This window comes from Equus przewalskii, chromosome 16, assembly GCF_037783145.1.
Source record: "Equus przewalskii isolate Varuska chromosome 16, EquPr2, whole genome shotgun sequence".
Lineage (NCBI taxonomy): Eukaryota > Metazoa > Chordata > Mammalia > Perissodactyla > Equidae > Equus > Equus przewalskii.
In genome coordinates this window covers 67,311,403-67,319,275 of record NC_091846.1, presented here as the reverse complement: position 1 = coordinate 67,319,275, position 7,873 = coordinate 67,311,403, and the positions used below count along the sequence as shown (strand labels likewise).

The window sequence follows — 7,873 nt, the reverse complement described above, 5'->3', positions numbered from 1 at the left end:
TCATGGGCTTTGGGAGACTACAAGTTGCAGTTTGTAACTTAACTAGAGAAGACAGGTCACCCACATTAACCCAATTAAAAACAATGTGCAATACATAAGTGTTCAAGCCTGAGTTTATGTGTTCTAGGATATGGAACTATGCAAAGTTAGAGAGTGAAGAGATTGTCATGAGACTGGATTTGTTTTGAAGGATAATTTGTATTTTTATGTACAGAGAAGTTAACATTGTACTTTTATCCAAGTTTGGTAGCAAGTTCTTTAGCCTTTGCATTTCCAGCTTGGCAATGAGAGCCACGGATTTTGGACCTCTGATGTTGCCTCCCAATGATGGTGGATCTTATTATATCTGCCATTGCAACGGGTCCTGACAGCTTCCACCAGCTTAGTCAGAGTTCCTTTTTCTTCCCAGTTAACCTGTGTGAAGGTGATGGTTGGTGCTGGTCTTTCCGTGGACAAGATATCCAGGCGTGGCTTTTCCCTTGATAGTGAACTAGGGAACTCCCATGTTACAGCACAAGGCAGGCAGGAGGACTCGCTCGTTGGGATCCATGTGTGTGCAATTGCCTTCTGACTCTCCACAAGGTGGTGGCAGTATTAATACCTGCTCAAAGCACAGGTGGTCTCAGTGGGGACGTCCCCTTTGCAGGCAGCTTTCTTCTAGCCTCAGACAACAGCTTCTGCTTTTCTTGCTTTATCTCTGGGCTGCACTTGTGGGCCAGCTTAAACAGTTGCATAGATGTTTGACCCCTTGACCCCCCAAAGCCTGGGTGGACTGGTTAACTGAAACGGGGCATTTTGAGATGTTTACAGAGAGCCTTTGCCATTGACAAAGCAGGTGACAAAGGTGGTTATGCATCCCATTTTGCAGGCCTACCTGGAAATGAGAATTTACTTTTGATCTGAACATTTTTAAACATTTTGATAGCATTTAAAGTTTTGGTCAAAATAATACATGTACATGTGTAAAATCAACAGACTCTGTGTCAGGCCTGTTGCCACCCTGAATCCCACAATGATTTATATTTGTACAGGGGTTTCCCAGATTATCCTCACAGAAATAAATCTGACCACTCAAGGGCAGCCTAAATCTGTACTTCTAGAATCCAACATATGTAAATATGGCTGCGATATCGAATTTTTTCCCCACAGCAGAGACTTATCTTTTTTTTAATTAAAAGGACTGTATCAAATCAATTTTTATCACTTTTCTTTCTGGTAGAAAAAAATGAGTTTTTCATGAGCAATAAAGATGGCACCAGCTCTTTTTGTCTCCTCTTGAATAAAGGTATACTATTAATGGTACTATGAAATTTATCCTCTGGATTCTGTAGTTAATTATACTAAAAGACGTGGTCTTTTGTCTGTTTTAGCTACATTGCTCTCTCTTTACATATTATTAATCTACTGATGAAGAGGTCAAAGAGAATAAAAATTGGGGTACTTAATTATATAAATACGTATATATTTCTAGAAAAATATATAAATTCCTAGAAAAATGTAGTTCTGATATAATTTTCATAAGAAATTGTTATTCTAGGATTGTTTTAACTGTCCATGATATATCCTCTGAACCAAATTCTCTAATTTTTATTACATTTTCTCCTGAGAAAGACAAATGAGGCACTCCATAGTGGAATAAAAAACAGATTTGGCTTTTGAAAAATAGGAAAGTTCTGGTAAAATGCCAAGTGCTGAGCTGCAGGTTTTCAAAATTGTTTATTTTCAAGCCTACAGATGTTGGGAAAAATCACCTAGAGCCTCATGTCATTGCTTCTGACTGTGGACTAGGTCAGCCACCCAGGTGGTGTCTCAGGAAAGCCCACGGAAAGAGGCCATATATAAATCTCTTTCCAGCCCAGACTCTGTCAGCTGTGGAAGAGGCTCTGTCGGGTTGAAAATCATCAATACCATTCCTTGATTACAGTCTCTTAGTCTGGTGGTCTGACTTTTATCATTGTGGTCATAGTTATTGAAAGATTCAAATTTTTTTTAAACTTTGGAAATTCTAAATTAATGCCGCACTGATATATTCATGGTAACCTATAAAAGCAACTCTTGTTCCTAAGGGGCATAGGCCTAGATTCTTTTTAGTAGCAAACCAGTAGGGAATTCTAAATGCCATTATTCTGACTGTAGTTCATGGGGTGAAGCAGCCGAATGCACATAACGTGGGAAGCAGCAGCAGTGAGCACAGAGAGGGGAACAAGGAGATTTCCAGCTCTGACGGATGCTGGGTAGAAAAGTGTGGGAGGAAGGCTGGGGAGCACGAGCCCCCACGGGTGGAGGAAAAGCTCCCCTGGTCTTCTTTTCCCAAATGGGGAAAAAGCATTTCATTAGGAGAACAGGTGGTAGCTGTATTCTTTACCTTGTAGACAGACGATGTCATGTGAATTGAATTTGCTAAAACAATGGTGAGTGACACCGTTTTGGAACCATTCTAGTTTATAATAAATGGTAGTGGGGGAGGTCACTGCAGGCAGGAAGTGCCCCAACCATCAGACATCTGCAGAGGACAGGCTCCCCTTCTCCTGGCCCTCTCTGGAGTAGAGGGCTCAGGGAGGTGGTGGGGTGGATTCTGAAGGAGATTCTGGGACCAGAGAATGTTCGGGGTTGATGTGAAGAGGCAAGTCCTGATCACACAGGGAAGGGATTTCTGCAGACAAGCCTCTTGCCACATCTACAAAGCTACCTAAACTGCACAGATAAGCTCCAATTTGGAGTCTGATGAGTCTCTTTGGAACTCTATTTAAAACCAATTGTACTCCAGGAGAGACGGAGCCCGAGATAGAGTAAAAGCATATCAGTAACTTAAAGTAAATTGTCAGAAACTTTTATTTTAAGAATTTTATGCTCAGAAGACAGAAGTTCAATAAGGGGTAATCTTCGCAAGAAAAGGGATCTCATGAACTGTAAAGGAACCTACAGACACATCTAGCGCAGAGGGCTGGAATGCCACATCAGGCGTTTCAAATATTCCCCCACACATCCAAATGCTTTTCAGTGCCAGCAGAACTTTGTTCACAAATTCTCATGGCCCAGATGAGGCACCAAATTCTCATCCTTTTTACAAGCGGACAAACTACAGCTCAGAAGGATCTGGAGAAGAAAAGATTGTCCAATATTATAAAATAAAAGGAAAAAAGATAGATCAAAAATAGATCTCACTGCACTGTGCTTTGCATGAGTTTAAAAATGGCCAACTGTTTTTGTTTCAGAAATGTGTTCCCACTGAGTATGTCAGGTGATTCTCCAGATGAAAAAACTTTCAAGGGAAAAGGGGATAGAAAGGCAAGCAGATTTTATCCTAAATTTTTGTCTGATTTCAATGATTTAAAAACTTAATGATACTAATATTAATAATTTTCTGTTTTTTTAGATTGTGGTGTATCTTATGTACACCCAAGTACATAAATCTTAAGTGATTAGCTCAAGGAATGTTATACACCTGTGTAACCACCACCCAGATTGAGTTTGGAATATTTTCAGCATACCAGAAGACGAAGTTCTTATGCAGTCTCCCAGTCAATAGCCCCTCTTCCCCACAAATAACCACTCCTCTCGTCTCTCTTTATCCCCGTAATGTTTCCTGTTTTTGAACTTTATATGAATGAAATTATACAATACGTACTCTTTTGCTCAACGTTATTATGTCTGTCAGATTCATCCTCATAGTGGTAATTTGGTCTCCTACATTGCTGTGTGGTGTTCCATGATACGAATACACTACATTAATTTACCCATCCTTCTGTAGATGGACACTTGGGTTGTTTCTGGTTTGGTAAATATTTTGCACAATGCTGCAGTGAGTTTTCTTATAGTCTTCTGGTAAAGATAACCACTCATTTCTGTTGGACTTATACCAAGGAATGGAAATGCCAGGTCATAGGGCATAACTATTTAGCTTAGTAGATACTTTCAAATCGTTGGAAGGATTTAGCCTTCCATAATACTATATTAGAGTTCCAATTGCTCCTCTTTCTTGTCAACACTTGGTTTTATCTGTCCTTTAGTTTTAGGTGTCCTGGTGGGTGTATAATGATATTTCACTGTAGTTTTAATTTGCATTTCCCTAATAACTAATGATGTTGAATGCCACAATGAATATTTACCAAAAATCCATTATCTTACTACTCTATTTTAATTTTTCCATAAATCTGTTCAGTGGAGGCCATATATTTACATAATTATACTCAGAGTACATCCAGAATTTTGTGTCTTTTTAAACTAATCATTTTAAAGTTTGTTATGGCTTTCATACTTATCTTTTTAATTGGCTTCCCACTGAGTTTGGCATAGTTTATTTAACCATTTCCCTCTCATTGAGCATTAGGTTACTTCCCATTTTCCCTCTGGCTCTTTGTTGTTGTTCAGAGAGGAGGAATACAGTTGCATCACCCTAGATGCATCATGATGTTTCAATAGAATGGAAACTATGCGATGTGTGGTTAGGTGTGCTAGGTCCTTTGACATGGTTTTGTTTTTGTTCCTGGTACAACCATCAGAACTAAGTGTTATCTCTATTTTACAGATGAGCAATCTGATACTGGGCTATATAACTTGCCCACTATCACATGCCAAGTAGGTGATGGAGCAGGATTTCCAGTCCAGGTTAATGGCTCTGGACCTCTGATCAGCCACACAATGGCTCCACCCATGCCATTGTCCAGACATATGTGTAGAAAGTTCCCAGCCCCACCTCCTCGTTCTTCTTGGAGTCTCTCTCTGCCCAGCCCCCGCCCCCCCCCCCCCCCCCACTCCAGGTCGCACTGTTTCAGATTGTGGTTCCAATGCTCAGTACAAAATATGGTTTTCCCACACTGCCCATGGGGTCTCACCTGTGCCTCTTCCAGGTCCTCTCTTTAGAATAACCCAGGGCTGAGAGTGGGTGCGGGCCAGGGACAGACTTTAGCATGACAGCTCTTAGAATTCCAACTCCGGAGAGAGCCAGGTGCCTGGCCTTTCCTGAGAGGAGTTTGGGAGCTTAAGGGAAAGGGCTCATTTCTAGCACTTCTGCTTCTGAGTCAATTCCAGGCCTCTGAGATTCTCACAATCTTCGGGTGAGAATTACGTAAGGGAGCTGGGGCAGAACCCACAGAACACGCTCTCTCTCTGGCTCTTGGAAGACTCACTTTTTGGATTGAGCACGCGCAGGTGGTGGTTTCTGCCGCTTAGGGGGGAGAGCTGCTCCTGTCTCTGCTTGAGGGCGGTGTGGAGGCGCGTTGACGCAGCTTTCCGGACCTGCAGTCCTGCTGGAGGGAAATCAGCTACAGCATTCACCGTGAACTACTATCACGTTTTCACCCCATGGGATGGCATGAACTAGAAGAGACAGTGTGTAAACATACTTTTAAATTATAAAGTGTAATACAAACGTTAGTTAGGACTGTGTTACAATCCTCACTAACCATCTGTCATGACGCTCTGATGCCTTGGGAAATGTCCCCGGCTTCTCAGTGTGTCGTAACATATTCATTTCCTCATTCAAGGGAGGCAGTGGGTAGGCCTGATGCTCTGGTACCAGATTGTCTCCGTTGGAATCTGAGCTCCACGATAGGGTCACTGTGGTCCTGGGCAAGTCGTTCACTACTTAGAGCCTTCGATTTTTTTTGTCTGTAAAATGTAGATGAAGAAGAGTAATGCAGCCGCTTCACAGAGTGGCTATGAAAAGTAAATAAATAATCACGAATAGCACTTAGAACAGTGCAGAATATGTTATTCATTATTTACTTATGTGAGTGTGTGTATGTGTGTGTGGGTGTATGTGTGTAGGTAGAAACCTTCCAAAAATATTTGATTACGTCACACTCATGCTTAAGGAATACAATTCACAATTACACATTATAATTTATGTTATTAAATTAGAATTTATTCAATTGTAAGTTAGTAAGTCCTTCATAATTTGTCCTAAACAGTCTTGCCAGCTGACTCGTCTCCCTCCCTGTGCACATACCACATGCTCCCGCCACAGCCGTGCTCTTAGGTCCTCTTACGCTGTTGTGCCTTAATGCAAGTTGCCCTTCTCCCTCCAGTGGCCTGGACCCCACCTCCCCTCTCCTCTGTGGAAAAGCAGAGACAAGAGCTGGGGAGTTTCTCCTAGTTTCTGGTTGCTGCTGCTTCCAGACACTTTGCTAGTTTCGTGCTCTTGGATTCTGTGAAGCACTCCTCTTTTCTGCTTAAATCAGATGGGTGTTTCTTACTTGCAGCCAAAGAGCTCAATTCCTAGGACGTGCCTCATATAGACACCGTGATGTTACCGAACCTGAAGTGAGTTCGCTCACCCGTTGCGCAGCAAGCCAATCTCTGACACCGGGGGTGGTGGAAGAAAGTAGGAATTTTATTATTGCACAGCGCTGAGCAAGGAGAGAGGGCAGCTAACGCTCAAATCCCAAACTCCCTGAAAAGCTAAAAGGAAGGGTTTTTATTTGGGGCTTTAGGTAGGGGAGGGGGAGCATATGGCCTTGCTGGTCGGAGCTTTCCCACCAGCCTGTCTTTGGCCTTGAGACTACTTGCAGACAGGAGGGAGCTCATGACCTTGCTGGTCAGCAGCTTTCCCACCAGCCCGTATCTCTTTGAGGGAGGAGATAGTCCAGGTGCTTGTCCTTGATGGTGTCTGTCTCCATGGAGGATAGTGGATTCTGGAGCCAGGAAGCCAGAGAGTAAGCAGGGAATGGGTGTTTTGGTTTTAACCCCATATATGCTGGGTTTAATATAGGGAAACTGATATCAGGGTCGGTATCAGCAAGGCTAGATGAGATAATTCATGACTGATGTCTATCTATCATGGTGCTGTATACATCTTGAGTGTTTAAACGTTGTTATCGCTATCACATGTTCCGAGCTGATGATCAGTGGTGGATCTATCCATGTGAATAGACAAAAAACACTTAGCTTGTTTCCCATGGAAGGTATTTCCAGGCTATGGATTGGAAATGGATTCCGTGCAGAAATTAGAATGAATTTAAGGTAATCTGACTCTGCGGTTCTACAGAGCCACATCTGCTTGAGAGTGTCCACGCTCAATAAAAGCTTAACACATGTTCTTTAGGATCATATGGTCACCTGACTAAATTCTGAGGGCCTCATTCAGTGTGGGTGAGATCTCCTACCCTTATTAACTGGGGAATCTTGGGTGCGTTATTAAATTTCCCTGCACCTCTATTTTCTTATCTGTAAAATGGCTATAATAGCCACCTCCAGGGCTGTTGTGAAGATAAAAGGAACTAATACATAGCAAGCCCTTAGCAGAGTGCCAGGCACATAGACTTCAATAAGTTAGCTTGTAGTCCATCATCCCTAATTTTCTTATCTCTTCTAAATGTCACAAGGGTGATTATTTTTAGCTAGAAGTGATGTTAGAGATCATATAGGCCAGTTGTTTAGAAACCTGTTCATTTCTTCTTCCTTTTTAAACAATGGATTATTTTTTCCCTAGTGCAACTGGTGTGACTCCAGCATCTGAGGCTGCTGCCTCCATGTACCAGTGAGCACATGATTTTTCTGGGCTGGCCACCCATCATCCAGCCTGGTGCTGACCTGAAGGCTCCTCTTTGATACTCCTCAAGGACTAGGAGTGGGGAGAAAACATGTCCATAATCAGAGGTAATACTATCTAATTACTAAACCAGACGTTTGTGAAATCTCCAGACAAGTGGTGTTGTAAGCACAGATCTGGGCCCAAACCCATTCATTTTATCCACGAGGATGCTGAGTCCTGTGGAAGTTGCTAAGACGTTGACAGAATTAGACCTTGAATATAAGGCCAGTGGACTTTGGCTACGCTGGTGACATGTTGCTGCTTCTTGAACAAGAAGAAGATGATGGGAAGAGCACTGGACTTGGAACCAGGAGGCCTGGATGTGGGTCTTGGCTTTGC

The 7,873-nt window shown here is 42.5% G+C and overlaps 1 pseudogene; it reads right to left on the bottom strand.

Annotated features, from left to right (window-relative positions):
* Positions 1–233: 233 nt before the first annotated feature.
* LOC103548610 (large ribosomal subunit protein eL8-like) lies at positions 234–5,415 on the bottom strand (annotated as a pseudogene).
* Between the last annotated feature and the right edge of the window lie 2,458 nt (positions 5,416–7,873).